The sequence below is a fragment of the Desmodus rotundus genome, chromosome 6 (genome assembly GCF_022682495.2).
Source record: "Desmodus rotundus isolate HL8 chromosome 6, HLdesRot8A.1, whole genome shotgun sequence".
In the NCBI taxonomy this organism is placed as follows: Eukaryota; Metazoa; Chordata; class Mammalia; order Chiroptera; family Phyllostomidae; genus Desmodus; species Desmodus rotundus.
Window position 1 is genome coordinate 91954029 of NC_071392.1, and position 27983 is coordinate 91982011.

The 27983-nt window shown below is 55.9% G+C and overlaps 2 long non-coding RNA genes across 8 annotated transcripts; both read right to left on the bottom strand.

Moving 5' to 3' along the window:
* Positions 1-26851, bottom strand: LOC112308340 (uncharacterized). 7 transcript variants are annotated; one of them, XR_008427090.1, is made up of 7 exons: positions 15026-15225; positions 6275-6632; positions 5854-5944; positions 3583-3771; positions 3149-3461; positions 3002-3059; positions 1-2685 (listed from the first exon to the last, which is right to left on the bottom strand). It is a non-coding gene; the product is annotated as an uncharacterized lncRNA (long non-coding RNA). The 7 variants fall into 7 exon arrangements; XR_006656091.3 differs by lacking the exons at positions 5854-5944; positions 15026-15225 and adding an exon at positions 26655-26851 and having other exon boundaries at positions 3-2685; XR_006656088.3 differs by lacking the exons at positions 5854-5944; positions 15026-15225 and adding an exon at positions 16594-16731 and having other exon boundaries at positions 3-2685.
* Positions 19738-21870, bottom strand: LOC123480190 (uncharacterized). Its single transcript, XR_006656087.2, has 3 exons — positions 21731-21870; positions 21434-21642; positions 19738-21116 (listed from the first exon to the last, which is right to left on the bottom strand). It is a non-coding gene; the product is annotated as an uncharacterized lncRNA (long non-coding RNA).
* Positions 26852-27983: the final 1132 nt, after the last annotated feature.

Below are 27983 nucleotides of genomic sequence, written 5' to 3' on the forward strand. Positions count from 1 at the left end.
GGTCCTTACAAGGCCCGGGAACACACCTGGGTGCCCCACACGTTCCGGTTCTCTGCAGAGCCGGGCTGAGGAACACCGGACACAGGGGCTGGTCTGCACTCCCCCGCCTAAGCTCTCCGGGCCCCCACAGCCCGTCCCTGGCTCCGCCAAAGATGCGACAGTGACATCTGCTGGCCACTGAAGGGACTGACCCGTGGGAGCCTCTGGTGCTCAGATGGCTGGATGGCGCTGGGGGTGTGATGTCATCACACGACCCCCACGGCGTTTGGTCTTCCGCTACGACCACCGTGAGTGTGTACACAGCTTGGAGGGTCAGCCCCGCACCGGGCACCGGGCCGCGAGCGCTGCCGACTCAGGCACTCGGCCCTGGTTAGGGGTGTGAGCTGGCGGCAGCAGAGGCCCCGGGGGTGGAGGGAGGTGGGCCTAGGTCAAGTTCCTACTCACCTGTCTTCAGCTGACAGTACAGAGATTCGCCACCCATCCATGGAGCTGTGCGCTGTCAAATTCTTATGTTGAAATATGAACGGTTGATTACTGTTTTTTTTTAAACATCGAGTCTTAATTTATTGATTTTAGACAGGAAAGGAGAGAGAAAGAGAAATATCTGTCTGTTGTTCCACTTACTGATGCATTTATTGGTTGATTCTTGTATGTTGATTCCTGACTGGGGATCAAACCCACAACCTTGGTGCAGCGGGACAACGCTCTAACCCACAGAGCCGCCCAGCCAGAGTGATAGCTGTCATTTTTGAAGGAATTAATAAAGGAAACTTTTTGGTTTTGTTTTCTAACATGGTGAATTTCTCACCGGTCATTTCCCATATGGTAACTGCTACTCAGACAAAGTAGGTGGGGCCTACTGTGGGTGGCCCCCGGTAACCCCTAAGGGTGTGGGAAGGTCCTGAGAAGAGTGTCTGAGTCCCAAGCTCGGGATCCCAGCTCTGTGGCCTGTCCAGCAAACCAGCGTCCTGGGTTCCTGTCGCTGGGGCCTCTCAGGGGAGGGAGGGAACAGCAAACACCGTGCTTTCTGTTTTCCAGGCCCTGCTCTAAACCCTTTGCAAACAGGTGCTCACTCGATCCTCCTCTAATGCATGTGGTCAGCACAGTGACCACCCCCATTTCTGGAGGATGCACAGAGAGGCTGAGACACTTGCCTGTGATCACACAGCTGGGAAAGGGTGGGGTCGGGATCTGGAGTCCTGGCTGTTGCCCTCTCGGCTGTGCTGTCTCACAGGCCACATCACCAGGTGCCGATGTTCCGAATGCACGTGCTTTCCACCTGCCTGTGCATCTGTGTGGGCTGCTCAGTGGTGTTCAGGCAGGTGGCACTAACCTCCAAGTGTACAGAGAGGGTGTGTGAGTGTGAGTGTGTGTGTGTGTGTGTGTAGTCGGCTCGGGCTACCAAAACCACAGATCCGGCAGCTTAAACAACAGACATCTGCTTCCCCACAATTCTGTGGCCAGCCGTCCTCTCCCTACGTCCTCACACAGCCGCCCTTCTGTGTGTCTGTCCTCATCCCCTCTTCTTATAAGGACACCAGGCCCAAGGGATCGGGACCCACCCCTATGACATCATTTCACTTTCGTCACCTCTGTCAAGGCCGGTCTACAATGCGGCCACCCTCTGAGGTAGGAGACATTTGGCAAAGTCTCACTTTATTTAAAACCTCGGCCCGGTCAGGTGATTTTTCTCGGGAACAGAGTGGAAGCTGCAGGCCCCCTCGCAGACATGTCCATCTCTTTCTCCAGCACCCTGTCCCTCTCACAGGTCCTTTATGCAAATGACCAACATCCTCTCTGGTCAGCAGGAGAGGCCCCTGTGAACGAGGAAGCCCCTCCAGGTCATGAAGGTGGCAGTCGGGGGCCAGCGCCCCCTGCCGGTGAGGAGAGAGAACTTTCTGGAGGCGGACAAGGCTTTCCGGCAGACCCACGGGCCCCATTCCCCGGGGGGCTGCCACAGTGACTCTCCACCTCCCTGCCCCCTGCCCTCACCTATCCCATGTGCTCCCTGGTGCCCTCTTCGAGGGACCTCCTGCCTCCCCACCATGGACCTTGGCAGTGCCCATGGTTTGTCTCGGCCAAACAGAACGTGGCCGTGACCCTGTTCTACCTGGGCGTGGCCCTCAGGAGGCCCTGCACACACCACCCTTCTGGCTGCCAAGTGACCTGGCGTGAGCACAGCCACGCCCAGAGCCAAAGGTGCCTTTGACACCTGGCTGTCTTCATTGTGGAGACGAGTTTGAACTGAGTTCCTCTCACCTGTAGCAGGTCCTCCAGATTACTGAGCCTCCCAGCCTGACCTTGGCCTCGGGCCCCTCACAGACACACCCCAGACTGACCCTCCAGCACGCGGCTTAGGGAAAGAATGAAAACCAAGGCAAGGAGTCTCCTCTCCCCAGGGGTGGGAGCCCCAGCTGCCAACGGCTCCCATAAATATTCCCATTTGCTCAGCCCTGCAACACACAGAAAATGTTCTCAGCATCGCCCCCCAGTGGCTGCAGGGCAAACACACCCGACAAGTGGAGCTCAGAGCCTTCTTGCCTGTTTGCTGTCTGTATGGGAAAGGTGTGTGGTCCAGGTGTGGGGGTTAGTCCCCTTGATCGTGGGGGCGGTGGCCTGCTGGTTTGGCCTCTTGCAGTGTGGCACGTTATTGTTCATGTCCAGCTTGGCCCTGTTTCCGACACGCTGTGATGGGCAGTGGGGAAATAAATACTGGTACCAGGTCTATCTCTGTGTATGGACAAAGTCATTCTCCCCTGTTAGCCTGGGCACTGGGAAGCACACCCTTGGGTCCCTGGGCAGGGTACTGCTCCATCCCCTGGACCTCTGTGTCCCTGACGTCCTGGGGGCCGCTCACGCTCATAGCTCAGTCCGCTGTCCACATGAGACCCTATTAGGACCTTGGATACTGGAGACCCTGGACACCTCATGGGCTCCGTGGTTGGAGCATCGTCCCGGGCACCAACAGGTTGTGGGTTTGATTCATGGTCAGGGCGCCTACCTGGGTTGTGGGTTCGATCCAACTGATTGACATTCTCTCTCTTCCTCTCACCCTTCCTCTGTAAAAGCAACAAAAAAAATGTTCTCAGGGGAGAATTCAAAAAAAGATTCGCCAACCCCTGTAAGCTGAGAAGGGTCCCCCAGTCACCTCAGAGCTCTCGGGGGGCGGGGTCCCAGGCGAGGTGTAAGAGGAGGCATTGGCTGAACGGCGTTTCTCAGCATCAGCATGGCGCAGAGGTTGTCCCGGGCAGGAACCCGGACCGAGGTCAGGTGCTGGGAGCAGGGACAGCAGGACTGGAATCTTCCTGAACTCTGGGAGGATGGGACCAGCTGTCCTGGGTGGGGGGAGGGGGACTGCCTGGGTGGCGGGTTTCTAGCCCGGGAGGCTGGAAGATGACAGCACCGTCGACCTGATGCCAAGGTTACTGGGGAAGGTGCCCCTTGGGCAGGTGACCTGAGCTCTGTTTGGGGAAGTAGGAAAAAAACGAAAGCCCTCATTTCAGACCTGATGGAACACAATCTCTTGGGAAAGCTGAAATCTACACCTATGAAGCAGCTACAGCGAGTTAGAAAGGGATTTACCTGTGAGTGCAGAAGAACATGCTGCAGTCTGACGTGCTGCAGGGGCTGAGGGAAAGGATGATAAATGCAGCCCAGGGATAGGAGAGTGATCCTGGAAGCCTTCCTGTAGGCGGTGAGTCTCAAATCAGGTTTTACGAGACGTGGATTGATGACCAGGAGAACATTCCAAAGTGAGGAGGAGGACCTGGGCTGTAGTCAAAAAATCAGAAGTCTCATTCAGAAGTTTGGTTGTAAGAGAAAATACTGAAAGGGAGGGAAGGGACAGACGGGAGAGGCAGTCGAGGAGAGGGGTGCCTTCCACTGTGGGAGCAGAGCTCTTAGGAAAACAACTTTTCCAGGACCAGCAATCAGGACTGGTTTATTTAATTAGAGCGATGATTTCAGGCTGCTGCAAGGAGTGGGGAGAGCTCCGCCCAGCACCCCCACCCCTGCCCAACCCCCACTGGGGGCCTGGCTTACCCCCTGCCCTGGAGGCTATTTTTACCCGCCTGAGGTCGCCAGGATTAGTAAAGGTAATTACACGCCACCCTGCCATCCCTAACAACCCTCGAAGAGTTGGCAGACATAAGCCTAGAAGACGTCCATAAATAAACATCACCTAAAAAATGTTAGGAAGACCAAGTTCCACTCTGGAAGAATGTTCCAGAAATCAGAGCAGAGCGCCTCTGCTGGGGGGTGGGGGCCTTCCCAGGCCCTCTGGGTGCGCAGGCTCCCTGCAGGAAAGGCCTCCTGAATGTTCAGTGAGCCCTCCCTTCCGTCCGAACCACGGAGCCCCACCGGCCTGCTGCTTCTCCGGGGCGATAAACCCAAACCCCACCCTGTATTTGGTTGTGGTGTTTTTTAAATAAAGGAGGGCGATACATTGCCTTTCTTCCTTTAAGAGTTCCGCACCCAGAAGGACCAGTCATATGTACAGGCCTCAACACGAAGCTCACTAACGGTACTTCCCCGCTGAACCTCCACGGGGAGGAGAGGGCCCAGAGAGTTTTGGAGTGAGTCCTGCCCCTCCTCCCGCACCCAGCAGCGACCCTCTGAGGGTGGAGAAGGGCCAGGCCTGGCTGCAGGGGCTGGGGCTGGGGAGGGACGCCGGGGTCCGAGCCGCCGGGCACCCATCAAGCGCCAAGGCCATCAGAGAGAGGAGGTGTGAGGCTTCCGAAGAGGGCTGTGTTCTCACTGAGTCCTTCCTGGGGACACTCTCAGTCATGGGGAGCTGCCCTCTGCTGGCACAGCCCAGATACCCCGGGAGCAGCAGGGGCCAGCTCTGACACCCCATCCCAGGAGGCCACCCTGTGACATGTGGCAGCCAACAAGAGGAAGTCAAGCAAAGATGCAGGCGGGGCAGAGGCACAGAGAGACAGACAGACAGACGGAGAGGAGAATTCGGAGAGTCGGAGGGGAGGCTGGGGCAGGGAGTCTGCTGTATGCTCTCAGCTTCCCCGACCCGGCCCCACCCAGCAGGAGGCAGGTGGCCACCCCAGCTCCTCCGGAGTCCCTTCCTCATACCAGACCCTGTCTACTTAAGGATCTGGGGAGAGTGTCATGTTCTGCCAACCATAGGTGCCTGCATGCCACCCAGAGTGAGAATTGAGGAACCCACCGCTGCGGGGAAGGGACAGGTGAGTGGAGTTGGGATGCGGTCCCCCGGCCCCCGGCCCCCGGCCCCCGGGTCCCCCTGCGTGGAGGAAGCTCAGAGAAGAGCCTGAGCTCTCAGGAGGGGGATTTGGGTCTTTTCTGGAAACTGAGGATGACGGCCGAAAAACAGACTCATACACCTCCACCTTCGGGAGCCTAACGCAGGCCCGACGCTGGGCTCCGGAACAATCCACCATGTCGTGCTGCTCACGGCGGCTCCCAGACAGCAAGTGAGCACCTCGGGGACACGGGCTGGGGCTATGAAGTGCGTCAAAGGTCCAAACTTCCGTCATAGGACAAAGGAGTCTTGGGAATGTCCGTACGGTGTGACCATAGTGACCACACCGTAGTGCATATTTGAAAGTGGCCCAGAGAGTCCCTCTAAAAAGCTCCCATCCCAAGAAAATCCGTAACTCCGTGGGTGGTGGGTGCTAAGGAGATTTACTGGAGAGGTCACTTCATAGAATGGGCAAATATCAGATCATGAAGTTGAATGCCTAAAACTAATAAAATGCCATATGTCAATTATATCTCCACTTAAAAATTAAATGAATAGCTCTGGCTGGTGTGGCTCAGCGGGTTGAGTGACGGCCTATGGACCAACGGGTCGCTGGTTCGATTCCCAGACAGGGCACCTACCTGGGTTGCAAACCATGTCCCCAGTAGGGGGCGCTCAAGAGGCAACCACACATTGATGCTTCTCCCTCTTCCTCCATCTCTTCCCCTCTCTCTACAAATAAATAAATAAAATCTTTAAAAATAAAAAACTGTAAAATTAAATGAATAATAATAATAATAAAGGCATAGTGACCAGCAGCCACCAGGTAGGAAAATTAGTAGCTGCACTGATGGAAAAGCAGAGAGAAGCCTAAAATGCTGGCTGCCTGGCCCTTTACAGAAGTTTGTGCACCTCTGCCCCGAACCATGGACCACGAGGTCACGTCCCCGGGTTCACAGCTCGACCAAATCCACCTGGATTTGCACGTGGGCATGCCGTGCAACCAAACGCTGTCGGAGTAACGCCCGCCACCCACTCACTGTCCGTCTGTCCTTCACTCACAGGGGAACACTTCGTGGGGTCGACGCTGTTGATCTTCACAAAGACGGTGGCACTCTGGTGACGTCATTCTATAACGTGTCCCAAACACCTGTCTAAAACAGGTTCTCAGCCCAGGAGGGAACACCGCACTCGTCAGCAAGCTCAGCTCAGTGGCATCTCGTCCGTGTGTGAAGCGCCCAGGTCGGGAAGAACGAGGAGTTTCACCTCCAGAGCCAACAAAAGGGGAGGTCGGATCACCTGTGGTATCTTCACCTGACCATGTGCTGAGCAGCTCTCACAAATGAGGTGGAGGGCGGGTCTTTATTGGCACGGGAGCCGCCCGTCAATGCTGAGTAAAGCGGGTTGGAAGAAATGGAGTCTGCAAACAAAGAAACACATACACTCGACAAAGATATTTGCATAACAGGACGGACTTCTCGAACGTGGTCCACCCCTTAGGAGGCCCATGAATAGCTAGTTCCACCCAAACCCTCAAAACTGTCCAAACGGTAACGAGAGTCTGTTACTTGCGGTGCCAAGGATTACCACACACCCTGTTCCTTCTTCTTTTAATCCTCACCCGAGGTTATGGTTATTGATTTTGGAGAGCGAGGGAAGGAGAGAGAGAGACATCGATGTGAGAGACAAACATCGACTGGCTGCCTCCTGGAGGTGCCCTGACCAGGAATCGAACCCACAACCTTTGGGTACACGGGATGATGCTCCAACCAACTGAGCCACCCGGCCAGGACCACCCTTGTTCCTTAAAGTGGTTCCATATCAACCTCAGTCTAAGGTTCAGGAATTTGTGAGGTGTCACCTCGTCCCCAGTCAGCGTCGTGCAGAGGTTGGGGGGTAGGCTGCAGACAACAACTCGGCTTCCAGGGTTTCCTCCACTCTGTTCCGCAGAGTCGGCCTCGCTAACTGGCTATGGCTCTGCCCCTACGCTGGTGGTTCTTAAACGCCCCATTCGTGAGAATCACACGGGAAGGTGGTAAAAGTGGCAGCTTCCCCGGCCCCACCCACAGAGACCCTGATTCCTCAGGGCTGGGGTGGGGAGTGGGCTCTGGGTGACCAAACACAGGGGGGATTCAGGCACCCGTGGCCTAGCCCATGGGTTGAATATCAGCCCAGTCGCTGGGGGTCACCCTGGAGCAAGGAATGCAATGCTTGACCTGAACCTCACCATGAAGGGAGGCTGCCACTGGCTTTGGAGATGGAAGGTGCCACAAGCCGAGGAAAGCCGGGGCCTTGAGATCCTGGAAAGGCCAGGAAATGACCCTGCACTAGAGTCCCCGGAGCAGCCAGCCCTGCTGACGCCTCAGTTTTGGCCCAGCGAGGTCACCTATTTATTTCTTACAGGTTTTACATTAACTCCGCCCAGTGCCGCCATTACTGACAGCAGAAATGAGTGACTCCTTTCTCCGCCTCCGCAGCATTCTGGGGGCGGCCTCCGCTGAGCTCGTAAACATTCATTACAGCAGCCTGAAGTTCAGTGGTGACAATGCCTTCTTCTTCTTTGTGGAGGTGACGGCCTTCCCAGCTGACAGGTGAGTCAACAGCCCCGAGGGATCAAGGGACCCAGGGCCCTTTCATCAGGTGACATTCCAGTTCTGACACTGAGAGTCGCCTTTGAAGGACTCGAGTGCCCTGCGTCTGCCTGCGGATGATTGAGATGCTTGCCTGGCGACTCTTAGGTGAGCAGAGGAGACAAAGTCAAGTGCAGGTCAGCGGGTGCCTGAATGATCACAGATGCTGGCCCAGGTCCAGGGCAAAGAAGCCGCCCTCGTTAAAATAGTCCCAGATGTGGGACCCAGAGACTTGTCCAGAGGGCTCGGGAAGAAGGACTTTGCTGCCAACTAGCCGGAGTTATTCCTTACTAACGTTCCCAGCCTGTCCGGCCAACGCGTTGCTGGTAATCCAACAGGTGGAGGAGACAGCGCTTTCTTCCCGTCACTTTCGTCCATGTTTGTCAGTTTCGGCCGCTGACACTGTCTCAGGAATGTCACCCCTGGCTATGTTCAGGGACTGAGTCCTCAGTAATATGGGGGCTCTTCCCACGATCGAGAAAGTGCGGGATGTTAGCGAGGAGTCCTCTTTGCAGGGAAGCAGGGCCTGTTTCTTGCCCTCGGGCGGACGGGGCCCCAAACCCAGTGACAGACAAGGGCCCTGCTGCGGCCTCCCCGAGGCGGGACTGCGTGTCAGGAGGGGCTCCCAGAGGAGGACCGGGTGGTGTCCCGTGTCCAATTACACGGATAATTACAGGGGAGGCCCAGCCCAGCAAGGAGGTCCGCAGAGGCAGGCCCGGGGCAGACTGGTTTCTCAGCCCCGGCGACCTCTTGCCGTCAGCAGCCTGGCGCCATAGGCCTCTACCTGCACCGGCGCTGCACCTCTTCAGAGAAATGCCCACGAAACCAGAACGCAAGGCCACCGCACACCCGCCCGCAGGCCTGGGTCACTTCCCCGTCTAAATCACATCATTCCAGAAGCAGTGAAATGCGCAAACACACAGCCGCCCTCCAAACACCCGAACAGATCACCAGGCAGGCCGTGTGCTGACCCCTCAGCTGACCTTTACAGTGACCCCACACGGCCACTGTGCTGGGCACCTTCACGATCTCCTGAGGACACTAACTAACTGGGGCCCAACCCTCAAGCTTTCCAGCAGCGCAGCCATAAGGAGAAAATTCTAGAATAAAATGCAGAAGACGTGTGTTCTGGCCTGTCACTCTAGACTTCACTTCTCATCCGAAAAATATACGTGATCATTTATGTTCTCAGACGTCGGTGCCTGTTTGCTTAAAAGGCAACATTGTAGCCCTGGCTGGTGTGGCTCAGTGGACTGAGCACTGGCCTGCGAACCAAAGGATCGCCAGTTCGATTCCCAGTCAGGTCACAGGCCTGGGCTGTGGGCCAGGTCCCCAGTGGGGGGCACATGAGAGGCAACCACACACTGATGTTTCTCTCCCTCTCTTTCTCCCTCCCTTCCCCCTCTCTAAAAATAAATAAGTAAAATCTTTAAAAAAAAAAAAAAAAAAAAAAAAAAGCAACATCCTGGCTCAGGCCCGGCACACACGTCACAAGAGTGTTTGCTGGGGATGGATCGCAAAGCCCGGACTTCGGAGTGCCACCCCGCTGTCCCGTGCATGGGAGCTGTTTCCAATGCCTGCGTTGGCTCAGACGGGCTCATCCCTTTAAGGGCCAGTGTCCACCACAGCCATTTTTATCATCGCCTTCTTTTTAAAAAGAGTTTGAGCCCTGGCTGGTGTGGCTCAGTGGATTGAGTACTGGCCTACGGATCAAAGGGTCCCCGGTTCAATTCCCAATCAGGGCACACGCCTGGGTTGCTGGCCAGGTCCCCAGTAGGGGGTGCACGAGAGGCAACCACACATTGCTGTTTCTCTCCCTCTCTTCCTCCCTTCCTCGATCTCTAAAAATAAATAAAAATCTTTTAAAAAATCAATCACTTAAAAAAAAGTTTGAGGCAACAGCAAATTTTAGTCGCCTTCGATCATGCTAGCATTCTATTCCTCCAGTCTCTGTCTTTGACAACTGCCTCTAGTATCCATTCTGCCTCACTTCCTCCATAAGAAAGACCTGCTTTCTAGCTCTCCTGGCCTCTTGCGCAGTGACATGTGGCTCTGTCCAAGTTCAGGACAATGAGATCAAAGTAGAATTGGCTGGTGAAACTTCCGGGAAGTCCTTAAAGTCAAAACTTTCCTTGCCCGCTTTCTTTCTTCTACTTGGAATGTATACCTAATGGCTGGTGCTCTGGCAGCCATATTAGACCATGAAGTAACCTTGGGAACAGAAACCAAGCATGGTGGGACTGACAGAGAGGAGCTGGTGGGAGCCAGAGGTTGGGGCGGAGGGGAAGGGTAGTTAGTGGTTAATGGAGACAGAGATATCGTGGTGCTGATGGTCACACAACCATGTGAATGTACTTAACGCCGCCGAACAAGGCACTTAAAAGAGATTAAGTTGGTAAATTTTATATCATGTGTGTTTTACCATAACTTAAATAAAAAACAAAAACCTGAATTTCTCTCCTCCCCTGCAGACTTGCTTCTTGCCTGCATTTCTAACCTCACTGGATGACCCCCCGTGCTCCCACTCGCTCAGGCCACAGGTCAGTTATCCCAGATTCACCAGCTCTCCCCGCCATATCCGGCTGGGCACCAGGGCCCCACGTCACATCCATCCCCCATCCCCGGGAGCTGCCACGCATCTCCTCCATCCTCGGTACAGTGCCTATTCCCCCTCACCGACCCCATAAGAGGCTCTCAGCTGATCCCTGGTCCCTCCCACCATCTTCAGTCTGTGAGTCACACGGCCACCTGTGCGGACCCCCGAACATTTCCCGTGCTCTTTGCAGCAGCCCTACCTGCTCACCCTGGCCCCCGCCCTGACCACGCCTCCCCTGGGCATTGCCGTCACGCACCTGCTCTGCCTTCCACCTGGAACGCCATTTCTCTCTCAAGTCAACTGCTCACCTCCTGAAGGCACCGCTGATCCACAGTATGGGGGGCTCCCCGCCCCCAGCTTCCCTGGTCCGCATCCCCCAGCATGTGGGCATCGCTGCCCTCTGAAGAGCCAGGTCTGGCAGGAGGGGCCGAGGCTGGTGTCCTGGGGTCCTGCCCCCTGAAAAGCCTGCCCTGGTCTCTGATACAAGTTGGTTGAAGACATGGAAAGGTAGGGGGGCAGGTCTGGCGATCCCACACCATCGTTGCCTCCTTCTGGCTAGTAAGTTCCAGACTCTGCAGGCCGAGGGGTCTCCACAGGGCCAGGCGCTCCCTCAGCAGCCTGGAATCTTCTCCTGTGCCGTGAAAGAAACCTCCCAGCTTTTGAGACCTCGTGCGCTCTTAAAACTTCAAAGTCGATCTTAGTTGTGAGTGTTAAGAAAGCGCATTAATTCATGAAGCAAAGGCGGTGGCTTGGATGACCGGAATCTGACTTACAAGGCCTCTGGGCAGTGCTCCTCGGAAAAACTTAGAAGCCACGACAATAGGGATGGATGCTGGTGTGCTCACAAGCACGTGTTCGGCACGGGGCACCTGCGGGGGGGCAGAGGGGCCAGAGGGAGCATCCCAGCTGATGGTGGTGATGGTCCCCAGTGGAGGGGGATGCCCTCCGATGTTCCTCAAGGGTCTCCTGCCTGCCACCGCACCCCGGCTAATACTTCTGGGAACCTGGGACATACTAGTGACAAAGATGATGTCCTGGCTCAGGAAGAATTTGCGTTCATGGAGCAAGTCACGCAATTAAGATGTGGCTGGTGAGCCATGGCCGGGTAGTCCAGTGGGTTGGAGCGTCATCCCAATGCACCAAGGTTGTGGGCTTGATCCCCAGTCAGAGTGCATACAAGAATCAACCAATGAGCCCTGGCTGGTTGGTGTGGCTCAGTGGATTGAGGTCTGGCCTGCGAACCAAAGGGTCACTGGTTCGATTCCCAGTCAGGGCACATGTCTGGGTTGTGGGCCAGGTCCCCAGTAGGGGGTGCATGAGAGGCAACCACACACTGATATTTCTCTCCTTGTGTTTCTCCCTCCCTTTCCCTCTGTCTAAAAGTGAATAAATAAAACTTAAAAAAAAAAAAAAAGAATCAACTAATGAATACACAAATAAGTGGAACAACAAATCTCTCTTGCTCTCTCTAAAAGTGAATAAATGAAAATTTTAACATAAAATAAAACGTGGCTGGTGAAATCATGCCAGGCGGTTGCAGAAGGGAATTGGTGCCGGTAAAGAAAAATAAAACCAGGCGAGTGAGTAGAGCATGGGGCAGCAGAAGAGGCCTCTGGGGGCAAAGGTTGCTAAGAGGGAGCACGGTGAGGGAAGAAATGCCTCCGGGGGGCGGGGCGGGGGGACCGCTGCAGAGCCGTGCCTCCTGGTCCTGTTGCAGGAGCGGGAGGAAAGTGCTGTCTGTTCCGGCTGACCTGAAACGGCCCACACGCTCCACCGATGACCCGGCTGCCCAGGGCACGCCCTGGGCCTCAGCACTCCCCGCGGGCTGCCGGCTGTCCGTGAGTATCGTTCAGGTTAGGAGCTGGGTGCCCCCCGGAAAGGGAGGCAGGAGTCCAGTGATAGTCACAGATATTACAGATGGGCCAGTCTGTCGGTGACAACCACAGCAGCTCAGCTGGTACGGGACAAGGTGACCGGTTAATCACCCCACGGAAGCTAATGAACACTCCACTCTGTCCATTTGTGAGACCGACCCACGGGGCCAGAAACTGGGCGGGGGGCCCGAGGAGGGACAGAGGGCAGGCGGCACCCACAGGGGGAGTGGGCGGGACGTTCCCAGAAAAGGCAAGATGGTGAGAATCCACAGAAGTGGGATGTCACCGGGTGGGGACCAAGGCTTCGGACGCCTTGAAAAATATCGAAAGGAGAGAGAGAGGGGTCCCAGGTAGCAGGCGGCTCCCTGCCGCCTACCTGTCCCCACCGTCCCTTCTGTGCCTGGTGGTCTGGGGGGTGGCGTGGAGCCAGGGCACTTGCTCTGCCAGGGTCAGAGGAGCGCAGGCCCCACCCCACTCTCCAACGGACGCCGACCTGGCGATCAGGCCCACCGCCCCCAGCAGTACTCTGGGACGCCGGGCTGGGGGAGAGCACAGCGTCAGCCAAGTCTAAGGAAAGGACAGACAGTGGGCTGACTCAGTCAGCTTTCCAGAACGGCACAACCTTCCGGAGGGGGTGTTCCCACTTGGCACGGGGTGAGAGCCAAGTTTCCAAAACATCCTGTTTCCACGCTCGGCTGCCTGTAGCGTGCCGGAGTTTGCACAAGCAAAAGCCAATAGGGACCCAGAGTCGGTGGCTCTCAGTGGGGGGCCTCCGCCTGGCCATTGGGCCAGCACAAGGCCGTGCCGGGAAGTGGGCACCTGGCAAGCCAGCTGCTGTGGAACCCCTACAGGTGCGGGGCTGGCTGCACCCAGCTCCTGCTTCAAGAGCAGGGCCCGGAGATGAAGGGGACCCTGGCTGGTGACAAAAGCATAGCTGTGTTTGTTCTGCAAACAGCCCTTGGGGAGCCGGAGGCAGGCACTCAGAAACCCCAGAAGTGCCACAAGGCAGGCAGTGGGTGTCACGGGGAGACCCTGATTGGTGGGGCGAATTCCCTCCGACTGCAAATGATGCCAGGGCGACAGGAAGAGAGCGTGTTGCAATGCACACTTGCGACACCCACTCTGTAGAGGAAAGCGGCTGCCTGTTGGGCCCCACCTTTACCCCGAATGCCATCCGAGTGACCAGGGGCCGGGGGGGGGGGGGGCCTGAACAAAGCTGTCATGACGAAGCCAGAAGCAGCCTCGGAATTAATTTTCCCTTCATTAAGAATACCCTAATTTGCATGATTAATATGTCATAGTCACTAAACACAGGCAGCTACGAATAAAATCACTGAACGAAAATGCCACCTGCTAAGCCCAACGGAAGAAGACAAAGAAATGAATTGATACGGGGACCTGAACTGGACACTCCATGTTTCCCCCCAAACCCCAAACCATGCACAGAGCGCTGGAAATGGCCCCACGGCTGGGACAATAAAGAGAGCTAGCTTTCCAGATGTTTCCGAGGCAGGATGGGCTCCAGGTACTCTGGAAGCTGGAGGGTCACCCTCAGGCAGTTCCAAACACCCCAGCCAGGCAGCTGCCGCCCCGCCCATGGGCTCCCTCCCTGCCCCCACCCTGCTTCCTGAGCCAACCCCTGGTCACCAGGTGGGACATCCCAGGCCACAGTGGTGCCACATCAGCCCAGATCGACGCAGCAGCCTCAGCAATTTCTGGCTGGAACCGGGGGGAAGGAGAGAAGGAGGTCACCAAGGTCACAGTGACCACAGGGAGCAGAGGGGAACCCAAAAGGACCCTGGGAGAGCCTCCAATGGCAGGGGGTGGGTGGCGATGTGTTGAGGGCCCTGGCTGGATGCAGTATGGGGCGCTGGGGAGAATTCATGTGTGGGTCCAGGGCGCAGATGGCGGGCCACACCCTGGAGGACAGCCTGTCCAGCAGAACCTTCTGCCGTGAACGGAATGTTCTAGATCTACTGTGTGCCTGAAATGTGGCTGGGTGACAGAGAACCTGCTCGTCCATTTCATTCCATTGGCAAGAATGGCAATCGAAAGAGCCACATGTGGCTGGGGGCCACGGGACCCACTAGGGCCCGGAAGGAAAGAAGGACTAAGGGATGCAGATGGAAAGGGGGTTACTTGGGGGTCAGGTGGAAGGGACCCACTGCTTCAAACCCCTCCTGTTGATGACCGGGAAGGTTCGATGCTGCTGTTGAAAGGCCATCTCCCAACATGAGCAAGAACCGACTGCGTCCCCTGATGAGGCTCAGTCTCCGTCTGATGTCACAGCTGATGGGACCTGACCCTCACCTGCCACTCCAAGTCTTCCCTGGGCCGCACTCCCATTTGTTCTCCACATGCTCGGCTGCTGCCTCTTCCTACCAGCCCTGAGACCATTAATCAATTAATTGCTCAGTTCTGACCTAAGTGACAGAAAAGTCCTGAACTCCCTCAAGGTCAGGATGGGTCAGTGTAGACAGGAAACCGGGAGAATTCAGAAAACACGTGTCCTCACCTGCCATTGTATCAGGGGCGCCTACGGACCAGGCTAAGCCACGTCGAGGGACCCCCATGGTCTAGAGTCATAAAAATATGAGAAAACAATGAACCAAAACCATGAGAAATGCCTGTCAGGGTCAAGGAACCAGGAAAACCCTTGAGCAGAGTGCTGGGACCCAGGGCTGACCCGAGCACATGATGTGATGAGTCTCACCCGCCGTCTCTTGTTTTCGTTGGCACGGGGGACGGGAACACAAACCTGCTCCCCCGGCGAGGACCCACGCCTCCGGGAGGTCCAGTCGGTCCAGGCTCCCTCTTAATACCGCGGCAGGACTTCAAACCCTCTCTGAAACTCTAGAGGAAGCAGGCGTAAGCTGATTTGTGCAGAGCAGACAAAAGCAAGTTGGAGAGAAGGAAGGCATTGTCGTTGTGCAACAGCTCTCCTGGACAGCAAGCACACTCCGAGAGGAGGGACGGCCCTGCGGCTCTGGAAGCCAGCGGGAGGGCTGCCAGGCAGTGAGCTGCAGAAAACAACTCGGCCTCGGGGCAGGGGCGAGGCCGGTGGAATCGGCTGGGGTTTCCACAGAATTATCCAGCTGTGGCACCCAGAAAAGTTCCACCGTCTTTCCCCAAAATGTGCTTGGCCGTGATCCACCCAGACCTCAGAGACTCAGCTCCGAGGGGCCCCCGGCCGGCAGCATGGGGCTGGGCCGCCTACACTGTGCCCTGTGCCCCTCGTCTCTGTGGATCCTCACTGCTGACGTGTCCTCTCCCCACCCGGGGACCCGGCCCCCCACCCTCGGTCTCTGTGGCTGAGCCCAGGCCTCTCCTCACACCCTGCACACAGCCAATTCCAAGCTGGGCAGGGAGGGCTGTCCACTCTGCTCTGCTGAGTGAACACCAGCTTGTAGATCGCGGCCACCCTACAGAACTGAGGCTGCCGGCGATGACCCCGGGCCCGTGATTGCTTCTCTCCCGTCAGCAGCCAGAGGTCTGGGAATGCTACCAACATTTTGTTTTTCTCCATTAAGGCAAAGAAGAGAGGGCAAAACATCGGTGTCGAAACGCGGTCACTGACATCAAACCTCACCCCAGAGGCCCCCACACACATCTGTGCCCAGAGGCCACCACCCCGCCCCCGTGGCGACACGCCAGCCATGTCAAAGGCCTCTCCCCCAGAAGGCACCAAGTGTTGAGGCATCTGTCCATTAACCCTCCCTGGGTCTTCCCCTGGGGCCCTCACACCCCGGGAGTCTCAACGCTTCTGCGGTCCCACCCGACATCGGTTCAGAACCACGCAGCCTCCGCACCCCTGAGGGTGGTGGCCGGCCCCCACTGGGGCTCCTGAGCACGTCTCTGTCCAGGCAGTGTGGGTGTGGAAGGGAGCTCAGCTGCCAGAGTGCTCACACTTTAATAGGGAAGCGCCCACGTCCCACCACTGCGGGTTAAGAAACAACTGAGACTCAGAGACATGTGGGAGGACGTCAGGAGGAGGCACCGCCCTGGCCTCACTGGGGCTCACGGAAGGACAGCCGAGCCGCGCCCGGAAGCAGGGCCTCCACCTAGACACACGGTTTGCACGCACACAGGCAAAATCCTCCCGTCTGCCTAGCAACAGATGACAGTACGCAGACCCTGCGTGTATCTCCCACAGGAGACCTGACGCCGAGTGACACCTATTTGTGGGAGGCCACACGGGGGCTCCCTGAGAGCCCGGGCTGCCCTGCACCCCCGACACAGGATGGAGCCCGAGGAGGCACCCACAATTTGTCCATCCCTTACCGCGTTACACTCGATATAACCTCAACACGCGGAGGGGTCCCAGCAGGAGACACATCGCCGGGAAGGGTCCCTGCGTCCTGGCCCAGCGGCTCAGGTTTAGCGTGTGGCCCCTGTCGGTCCACTCAAAGGGCGGTCGTGGGAGCCTGGGAACCTGCTCGAATGCAGACCCTGGGCCCCCATGCTGCCCGAGGAGACTGAAGGTGGACGAGGTGACGTGAGGGGACCTGGGCGTCGAGAACGGTGCCGCTTTCACGAGCTTCAACGTCCAGCTTCGCCGCCTTGTCCTCACAAAAAGGGACAAGAAGCCGTGGGGAGCACAGACGTTGCGTCCGCCCCCAAGGGCCCCGCCCCGCGCGTACAGTCAAAACGGAGACCGTGCAGACCCCTCCCAGCCTCCCCTGGCGTGGCCGACGGGAACGCTCGGTGGCCAGATTCCTGGAAGGCATCTTCCCGGGAAGCGCTGTCTGCTGGCTCGGGGAAGGCGCGGGACAGATCGATAACGCCGGCAAACAGGCACGCTGACTCAGGAGGAGCCGCAGGTCAGGGCAGGCAGAGGGCAGGAGAGGTCGCGCCTGCTGGGCACACGCGCGCGCGGCGCCGCCCTCCAGCCTGCCCGGGCCCCTGCGGGTGCCCGCGGAGCAGTCTGCCTCCAGGGAGTGTTCCCCCCCCCCCCCCCCCCCCCCCCCCCCGCTCTGCTGCTGTGGCTGCATTTCCCTCGGAGACAACGCAGAATGGGGTGGGGGCTGTGGAGGGGAGAAAGGAGGGGCTTGAGGGGGCACTGAGCTTGCCCCAGGGCTCCCCCAGCCGTCTCCCCCATTTCTGCACGCCCCCGCCCTGGACTCAGGGCCGTTCTGAGAGCACATGAGTTCGCTGCAGGCTGCCAGGTGCATTGCGGGCTGCAGGGGTGCCCCTGTATTTGCACCTGTGTGGGTTTAATTTGGGACTACACTCCCAAGCTCACAGTGGGCAGTGGGCAACGCAGCCCAGGAATCGGCGACTGGACGTCAAGGCCAGGACGTGCAGACTTACAGTGCATTTATTGCTCAAGCACTGGATCAAAAAGTATTTCTGACTTAAATATTTTAAATTTAACTATATGAATCTATCTATCTATGTAAACACGCAGAAAGCCTTCAAAGCCAAGCAGTGGGGAGGGGAAGTGCGAGGAACAGATTCTTGGGGCCTCCTGATGTCTGAGGAGGCGGAAATGCAAAGGCCGTGGAGAGGCAGAACCGGAACTCAGAGCCCCAGGACCTCTGGCCAAACCGCTTGAAACCACAGCGTTTGAAGACCCGATGCACACACACTCTTAGTCCTGGACGTGGGGAATGTTCTAGCAAGCAAGAGTAACACGCGCTCTGACTCTTGGACACATTCAAGGGAGCTCCTGGGTAGAGAGAAGCCAAACTTTGCTAGTTTTCTGCTCTCTTAGAAGGGGGGCAGGAGGGGTGTTCTAAATGAATTATGATTCCACTTCCTCGGCAAGAAGTTCATGTCTGACACTTATTAGTAAAAAGGTTTAGAGCTTTTTGAGAAATGCTATGAAAAAGGACTGTATTTAAGGAACTGACAAAGCTATAATATAGGGGTGTCCCATCCGCTATAATACAGGGGTGCACCAGGAACCGCAGCCTCAAGAGGGAGTGTGGTCCCCGTATTGAACAGACACAGGTACAAGCACAGGTGCGCACTCGCTGGGGGCTGGCCAGGAATGCAGCATCCCAGGCTCCGCCCTGCCCCTGGGGCCTGGGCATCAGAATCTGCATTTTCACAGGAAAACCAGCTGCTGTTAGAGGCATCTCGTTACCCTCAGCACTGATCCTGAGCAAGCACTCAGTGCTGTCTGTACTGAGCAGACAGCTTTTACAGAAGATGAATCCTTTTTGTAAAAGGAGCAGTCTGCGTTTACAAGAAGAACCCACTTTTCCTCCCTCTATAGACCGATGTCAGTTACAATAACCAGTGGCCCCGCCTGGCCACACACGGGAAGAGGGAGGAAAGTCCTTTTGAAAAGTCTCTTGGAGAAAGAAGACTTCGCCCAGTTTGCTGAAGCTATAGGAAATTTGAAGTTGAGGAAAAGCGAACTGTGGAAGGCGCCCGTGAGGGAAGTCCCTGGAAATGTTCCATCTCGGGAGAGGTGAGCGGTCACCCACAGGCCTCTGCACACAGGTGGGGGGACGGGGAAGCGCCAAGGAGGGAAGTGAGAGAGCTGGGGCCAGCCTCGTGGGCCATGGGGCCTCCGCTGGGTCAAGTCCAGGGTGCGATCACTCACCCAGGAAACAGAAGCCACTTCTGCGGTTTATTCAGCAGACCCCGAGGGGCTGCGGTGAGGTCTGGAGGGAGTTCCTCCCGGCTGTGGGGGCTGGGCTGGTGGGGGGCAGGCACCTGCGGGTCCCTCCCCAGCCCTGGACGGAAGAGCTGAGCCAGCAGACAGTTTTGCAAGGATAAAAACACACGGATTCTGTTGAAAGGACCCAGAGCAGCCGTGCCGAGCAGTAACGCACTTCATAGTAAACGCATCTAAAATATTCTCTTTAGTGAGAAAAATGCCCTCGCACATCTGTTCTATTATTCATGGCTTTCCCGGGGGCTGGCCCAGGACTGTGATGCCTCTAAGAGTCTCCTCTTTTCATTTGTTCGCGGGGCGCCGGGTATGTCTTCTGACACAACTCACTCCGAGGACGCGAGCCGTCTCCGCGGCACCTCGCTGGCAAATCAAAGGTCCGTGCGCCCTGGTTGAAAAATAAAACGCATTGACAGCAAGAATCCGAACGCAGCCTGAAGCCTCATAAATAATGTTCCGAGTCAAGTGCTCCTCTTCCGGCACATGTGTCGGCAGCAGCTCGGGTCGATCACAGCCCTTTCAGAGACGAGCCTTCCCGGCGGCTCCCTGGCAGGGTGGCAGCCGCCAGACCGCGCGGTCAGTCATCCCAGGTTTGGTAAGAGGCGCCAGCCCTGGCCACGGCCTCCAGGACACAAAGTGCTGGAGCCACCTACAGACAGCAGGGTGGGGTGCCACAGCGCAAGGCTCAGGCAGAACCCAGAGAGGGGCTGTGTGCCTCTCTTGTCTACAGCACGTATGGCCGTGTGAACAAAAACGCTGCAACCCATTACAGGGTTTAGGCCTGTGCTGATGGACCACACGTAACAAGTAGCATGAGCGAGGTGGGTGGTAAGTGGTTATTTATTTATTTTTTTTACAGTTGTGAAGTTTTCACATTTGCGTGAAATGATACAGTAATAACTCCAGACACTGACAAGGGAAGGGTATAGATTGCATACCTGTAGGGCAACCACTAAAAGAAGGCAAAAAAAAAAAAAAAGATATAGCTTCAAAAGACCATGGATAAATGAAATTGGAATTTGAAAAATCAACCAACTCCCAAGGCAGGAAAGGAAGAAAAGAGAAGAAAGAAAAAGACAAACAGCAAAATTGTATCAATGATTCCAGTAAGTATAGAGAGTTAAACTCTCCAGAGAAGGGGCAGAGTGGATTTCAATGAGCAAGACACAGTGGCGAGCTGTGGACAGGCGGTGCTCTTTAGACATAAGAACACAGAGAAGCTGCAAACTACGGGATGGAAAACCCAGGCGAGGGGTGAGGAGGCGGGAGCCGCTGCATTTGCATCAGATCAAAGACATCTGAAGACCAAGAATGCTACCAGAAATAAAGAGGCACATTTCATAATAATCAGAGGATCCATTTCTCCCAAAGGCCGAACGGTAATAAATGTGTATGCGCCTAATAATAGAGCTTCAAAATACTAGCGGCAACAGGGCACAGCCAAAGGGGACGGCCGTGCCGGCAGCTGGGAGCTCCGCGTCCGCGGCCCGCCCTGCATCCTGAAGCGGATCGCCCACAGGTCGGGAGAAAACTCACAGGTAGGTTAGTGATGGTAACTTTGGTTGTGCAAGGTTTGACTGTTTTCAGCTGCTGAATGGGTCATGCGAGTAAGCAGACACCGACCCCAGGCACGACAGCAGGTCCCTCTGGAGATGGTTCAGTGTCCCTTAGAGTAGAGGTCATCTGCTTCTTTGGTGAGGTCAGAAGGCATCCACAGGCCCAGACTCCCAACGGGTGCGGCCCTCAGCTCAGAGAGGAGCGAAGGCCCTGGGTGTCAGTGAGGCCCACGCTCCTCTGTGTCCTCAGCTTGGAGCAGCGTCCTCTCTGCCTGCCAGCTGAAGTCACTCTGCATGGCGGATGCTCCCTGAGGGTTTGTGCTGTGTTTGTTTGCTTTTTGCCATGCTGTGGAATTGATTGGGGTGACTTTGGTCCATGAGATGACAGAGGTCTCGGGTGTGCAGCTCCGTGACACATCATCTATTTACTGTGTTGTGTGTTCTCTGCCCAAGTTCACGGAGGGTTTGTGGAGTGAAAACAAGGGAGGGAGGGACAGTGGTGGCCTGAGGATCAGCCGACTGGACCAGAGCTGCCCGCTCTGACTCCCATGCTGTATGGATGTCCTAACCCAGGACTCACTGTCTCCGCCTGCTCACACCTCTGTTGTAGGTGTTCGTGAAGACTGGACAGCACAGGTGGGATGGGCGTTTCCATTTTGCAGGATAACCGAGGAAAACAGGGCTGTGAGGTGACCCCGTCTGGGCCCGGCCCCCCGCTTCCCCACTCTAAACCCCACCCACTAGCAATGCCGCTGCTGACAGCGACTTGGCCCACCGCCTCCCCTCCTCCCCGCATGCTCCCGCACCACCGGCCCTGGTGAGACCTGGCCCCCAGTGGACACGGGTGTCCCCGGCTGAGATGGGAAGCGCCCTTCTCCTTGGGCCTCAGTCCACCCCTCTGTAGGGTGTCCCGGGCTGCTTTCAAACAATAGATACTTACTGTCCCAACAAGCCGGGCGGTCAGCTTCACACGCCCTCTGAAGGCTCTGGGGGTGGAACCCCCCTCTTCCAGCTTCCGCTGGCTCCTGGCCATCCCCAACACCCCTCAGCTTGTGGACGGTCACTCCAATCTCTGTCCCCATCATCATGTGGCCTCTCCTGTGTCTCTTCCTCTTCTCCTAAAGTAACACTTGTCCCGACTCATCACATCTGCAAAGACCCGGTGTCCGAATAAGGCTGGATTCTGAGGTTCCACAATGTCACGTACCTGGGGAGAACACCGTCCAACCTAGTGTACCCTGTTTGCCACAGCCATCTGCCATCCTCCGAGTCCTGGCTCCACTCCCTGGGGATGCGGGCAGCCGACACACAGCCACCTCTGCATCCCAAGCCTGCCCTTGGCCAGAGCAACCATGCTCAACCCAGGCACAATGCTCCGGCAGCCCGGTCCCTGTGCCCCCTGACCCTCACGGCCCTGGTGACTCTCCACGCCACTTCTGCCACCCAGTCCCAGGGCCACTCCGTGGACTTTGTCATGGGCAGCTGCTCTTGCCAGAGACCATGTGCTCATGAGCTCCCCGTGTGACCCGAGTTTCCTCCTCCCCATCACATACCCAGTGACATGTTTGTAGGGGCTGGGCCCCATCATTGGGCAGAACAAGCTGCCACCCAGAGGCACTGTGCCCTCTGTAGCTGCACGGATGCCCGGGGTCCTCTCCCCGCTGCATCCCTGCGTGTCCTTGTTCCACCAGCCACCGGCCCCATTCTCCTTCCTGTCCCTCTGGAAAACTGGTTCTCAAGGCCCCCGAACAAGGGCCTTCCCTGCCCAGAGCGAGGCAAGAAGCACGGCCACCCGCCTTGAGGAATCGCGTCACCCACCACCACAAGGTCCTCAGCACTGAGACATAAACCGAGGTCACCTCCTCAGCTTCGCTGTCACTGCACCTCCTCCCGCAGCAAAAACAGAAACTCCTGAGGGCCAACACCTTGAGCCCACCACCCGCCCACCCGTCCTGGCCCGCCGCTGGCCCCGGCCCCTCCCCTGAACCGTCCTTCCTTGGTCTCTCTTTCTCCTGGAATCTCCCCATGGCACTTAAATTGTGCCCGCCCCTTCCATTTTAAGAACAAAAACTCCCTCCACGTCACATTTGCCCCCCGGTTTCCTATTTCTGTCCCCTCTTGGTCTCTGTGTCCCGTGGGCTGCAGAAGCCTGGCTGCTTCCAGTCCCCAGGGCCCCACAGCCCACGTCACCTCATCCCTCAGCTGCCGACTCTCCTTTGGGGATGCATGTCTGGGTGCTGAGACCTGTACCTTTTTCCCTCCCTTGGACCTTCAGTGGGGTACCCTTCCCCCCAGGGCTGTCAGAGGCTCATGGGTCAGTCACCCCTGGACCTGGCCATCGTCCAATGGCTCTGGTCACCACTTTCAGCGGTCTGTGTCCCTGAAATACAGAACCACACAGAATACAATCTCCCACAGCAAGGGGCTCATCTCTCGGCTAACCATGGCTCTCCTAAACGCCTTCCAGTGACCACGTGACCCAACGGCAGCTGCAGGCCTGCCCTGGGCTCTGACATGCGCCCGCTGCTGGCCACGGGTGGACTGAGAACTCCGCAGACCCAGGACAGCGGGGTTAGGGCTGCGGGGCGAACACAGAGCAGCTAGAAACAAGAGGCAGAGGGCTAACACGTCTCTTTTTCTTTCCCTGAAAGGGCCTGTTCTTTTTTTCTTTCTATTTTCTTTTTTCTTTAAGGTTTTATTTACTTTTAGAGAGGGAGAGAAACATCAATGTGTGGTTGCCTCTTGCGCGCCCCCTACTGGGGACCTGGCCCGCACCCTAGGTGTATACCCTGACTGGGAATTGAACAAGTGACCCTTTGCTTCACAGGCCAGCACTCGATCCACCGAGCCAAGTCAGCCAGGGCTGAAAGGACTGCTCTTGCAGGACATGGTGGGTGCCCCTCCACAGTCTGTCCAGAAGGCAGCCCCCGTGACCGGGCCAGTGGGTGTGTTTCCACGACCCGCCACAGCCAGCTTGACAAGGCACAGCCTCAAATTTGCTTTTCCTTCTTCGCTTTGTCCCTTTGATAGGGGACGTAGGAGTGGGGAAATTTTAGTTTAAGTAATAGCTAATAAGCTTAGTAATCAATACATGTAAAAGCTTTTGTTCCAGGAACTGAAGGTGGGACCCACCCTGACTCCAGGAGACCACAGGCAGCTCCACCTGTGCGCCTCAAGAGGACTGCAAGCAATTCAAGATGATGTCTGAGCCATTGTGCTCCAGCGGGAGGTGACCACCGCCCAGGACGCAGCTAAAGACCACCGCCTGGGGCACAGCTTAAGACCACCGCCCAGGGCGAGAACGCTGAAGTTGGTTTTCTTTTAACCCAATCAACTTTCCCCTGAATTTCAAACCCCTTACCTACACTTTGTTCTCCATATAAAAAGGGCCATTTTCAAATGGAATTCAAATGGAATTCTGTGGTGAACAGAAGCGTGGGTGAAGACGTGGGGAAGTCCGAGCCTCTGCCTCCGCCGGTGGGCGTGCAAACGGGGCAGCTGCTCGGACGACAGCCAGCCACCCGCAGAAGGTTAAGGACTGACTGGTGTGACCCAGTGGGCCTAGTGGCATCCCCAAAACGGAAAGGTCGCCAGTTTAGTTCCCAGTCAGGGCACAGGCCTGGGTTGTGGGCCAGGTCCCTGGCTGGGGGCGTGTGAGAGACAACGTATCCATGTTTCTCTCTCACATGGATGTTTCTCTCTCCCTCTCTTTCTCTCTCCCTTCCCCCAAAATAAATAAATAAAATCTTAATAAAAAAAAGATTAAGGACTGAGCCACCACATTGGCCACAGAAGTGAAAATGTACGTCCGCTCAGGGACTTACCCGTGAAGGTTCACAGAGACATTACCCATCACAGACAAACAGCAGAACCAAGGCACCGAGCCAGGGGGAAGGGAAAAGCAAAGCGTGGCATTTCCTTGTAGTGGGACACTATTCATCCATAAAGAGCAGTGAACGCTGACGCCAGCTGCAACGTGGATGAACTTTGAAACACTATACTAAAGGAAAGGAGGAAGACACAAAGCCCACATATTATAGGGGCCGGCCCCTATGAAATTCCAGAGCAGGAGACGTGGATTAGTGTTGCTCAGAACTGGGGCCTGGAGGCGGGGCAGGGCAGGGTGGGGGCGGCTGGGGGTGGCTGGCGGATGGGGGGTGACAGCTGAGGCCCAGGGAGTTTCTTTGGGCCAGTGGATGAAAACGTTCTGAAACTGCCTGGGGCGATGGCAGCACAACTCTTGAGTGCTATACTTTCCGCGGGGGAACTGCAAGGTTTGTGGATTGTATCTCCATAAAACTGTTACAAAGTGATGAGTCATCTACACTGACTGACTTCAGAGGATGGGTGAGATCTGCCAACATCCAGTCCCCTTACATGTGAAGTGCGATCCCACTTGTGTTTCGATCCCACTTGTGTTTCGATCCCACTTGTGTTTCCTAAACCACACCCACACTTAAGCGGAGGAAAACTAGCTGGAAATACACACCCCAAATGTTACAGAGAGTATCTCTAGATGGTGGGGTTGTGGATGTTTGAAAAGTTTTTTTAATTTATTGATTTGTAGAGAGAGAGGGAAAGGGAGAGAAACAGGGATTTGTTGTTCTGCTCATTCATGCACTCATTGGTTCATTCTTGCATGTGCCCTGACCGGGGATCGAACCTGCAACCTTGGTGTATCGGGGGCAACACTCTAACCAACTGAGCTACCCTGCCAGGGCTGGTTTACAGATTTTCTAAAATATAATTTTCCCCATTCCCTGAATGCTTTACAACCAGCATGCGATGTTTTATTTAAAAACAATATACTCAGTTATCTACCCTATTTTTACAAATACTTATAGTAAATGATTATTAATATTTTCATAAAGGAGTAGCAGGGACACACACCACGGGCAGTAGACCGCTCATGACAGCAGGTCTCAGGGTCCTTAGGATTCCCCACCCCCCACCCCAACCCAGGATTCTTCTCTGCCCAAAGGAGCTACAGACATTTTTTGCTTTGGTCAGTGACCTGGGAGAAGGTACGGTGTTGTGTCAGTTTGTGAGCATTGGTGGACACTCCTCGAGGCCCTTGTGTAAGAGTGTGTCTGCAATGATGAGTAGAAAGTGGTGCCCGTAAGAACTAAGTGGGCCCTGGCCAGGTTGCTCAGTGGGTTGGAGCGCCACCCCGTGCACAGAGAGTTTGGGGGTTTGATCCTTGGTCAGGGCACGTACGTGGGTTGCAGGTTCGATTCGGCCCTGAGTATGGGAGGCCACCAATTGATGCTTCTCTCTCACATAGATGCTTCTCTTTCTCCCTCTCTCTGTCTCCCCTCTTCTCTCTCTCTAAAGTCAATAATAATAATAATAATATCTTCAAGTGTTAGATTAAAGGAACTAAATGATACCCTCGTGAATACACCCCCCAAATCCTGAACCCAGAGTAACTAACTAGTGGGGCTGGGAGAACAGACCGCGGTGTGACTTAGCAGTGAGCTGCGCTGGGGAGAGAAACAGTGCCCCAGGGGATAGAGGTCAAAGTCTGAGAGTATTCCTACGTGGTTTCTGATCCTGAGGCTGCGCTTCTCAAAACAGTACATTCAAGTTCTTCCACCGTCATCCCCCCAGACCGACTTTGTTCTCAGGACCAGACTCCACAGGGCAAACCACAGACCCGGTGTTGGGGGGGGGGCAGTGCCGTGACTCTGAGACTGAGGCCAGCTGACAGCCCACAGGTGTCCCTCCCATGTGCCCACAGGTCCACAGCCCGCCCCCCCACCCCAGCTCGCAGAGTCCCGAGCAGGTGCAACAGGGACGGAGGGTCAGAGAGGTGGGGCTGGATTAGTATGGGGTTGGGGAGAGAGGAAAAGGTGAACAGACCTTAACGCACTAACTAACTAATGGAGCTGGTAGAGCCTTTCCAAACGGGAGCCAGATAACTCAGATTCCATCAAATCCTTCCCCAAGGTATGTACCTGGGCAGAAGTGTTACAGCTGAAAGAGGTGTGGGGCTAGTCTGCGTGACTAGGCAGGGCAGCAGGAGAGAAAAGACAGGCGCTCCTCCGCCTTAGATGCTGGAAGACAGGGGCACCGATCCCTGGGCAGCTGAGAGACGCTGGACACAGCGGCTCAGGGGCTGAGCAAAGAGCTCTCACCTCTGCTCATTGGGCCTCACGTACCTGAATCAACCAGTCTGTGCTGAAGAGAAGCTTGCTGCGTTTGCTGTGTCTCCTAATTGAATCCACGACCTGCCTCCATCTTGGGGTAACGTCTGTGATGTACACACATCCCGGATGACTTCTGTCAGTGCTTCTGGACACGGGGAGGGCGGTGGAGGGGGAGTCCTGGCAGAGGCTCCTGAGGGTTGAAAAAGAAAAGACTCTCAGCTACAAGGCGTTCCTTCGTGTGGGCCTGCCACTGTTCATCCAACTAGTTTCCCATCGGTGGACAGGTGGACAGCCTTCTGTTTATTTATTTATTTTTTTCCTGCTATTACAAAGTTCCAATGTTCCTGTGGCAGTAGGTGGATAGACAGATAGATAAACAGACAGACAGACACAGATGGATTTATCTATATACCTTCAGGCTCTTATGCAACGTGGAGCAGAGATAGCAACCAAGATCTAGATTTCAATGTTTCTTTCCTTCTTTTTTTAAATTATTTTATTGTTGTTCAATTATAGTCGTCTGCATTGTCTTCCCCCCTCCCCCCCTCCCCTGTAGATTACAATGTTTCTTCAAGTCAAAACCGCTCTGAACCTTTGGGAACAGAGGATGTAATGGTGACCAGGACTTAGACAGGAACTGAGAGAGAGAAGCTTGATTCTGCCCCAGCCTCCAGGGACAGGTGAGGGTAGAAGCCCTCCATCCCGGCCGCTCCCACAGTCTGGCCTGTGCTCTAGACGTGAACACAAGCCACATCACCAGACACACTGGGCCTCGCCTGAACATAGGGGTTCGAGATCAGTTTTCAGTTCCCGTCTACAGCGACGACACAGAAGCAGAAAAGATTAGGTCAGGTCCACACCAGTGTGGCACCCCGAACTGGGTGTTGGAGAGGCGCGCACAGCACCAACCCATGGTGTCCGGCCTGGGAGTTGGAGGCAGCGGGAGAGAAACCAGGACTGATGCTGAGTGACAGTGACAAGATACTGGCTGGCAAATGTCTTTACACTGTGCTTTTCAAGGTTCCTCCGCTTCCTTGCAGTCAGGAGTGCGGGCACAGCCAGGTACGCTTCCCTTCCCCTTGAAGTGTCCTGTTTATCATTACAGATTCATGGGAACCCTGTACCCCAAACAAATGAACTTTGAAAAAAACCCTGATATATCAGGAAGACATTTTGGGTTTTTTTTTTTTAATTTCAATCCTCACCTGAGGATATATTTACTGATTTTAGAGAGAAAGGGGGGGGGGTGGGGAGACAGAGAGAGAAACGTGGACATGAGGGAGAAACATCCATTGGTTGTCTCTCCTACGCACCCTGACCGGGGATCGAACCTGCAACCTA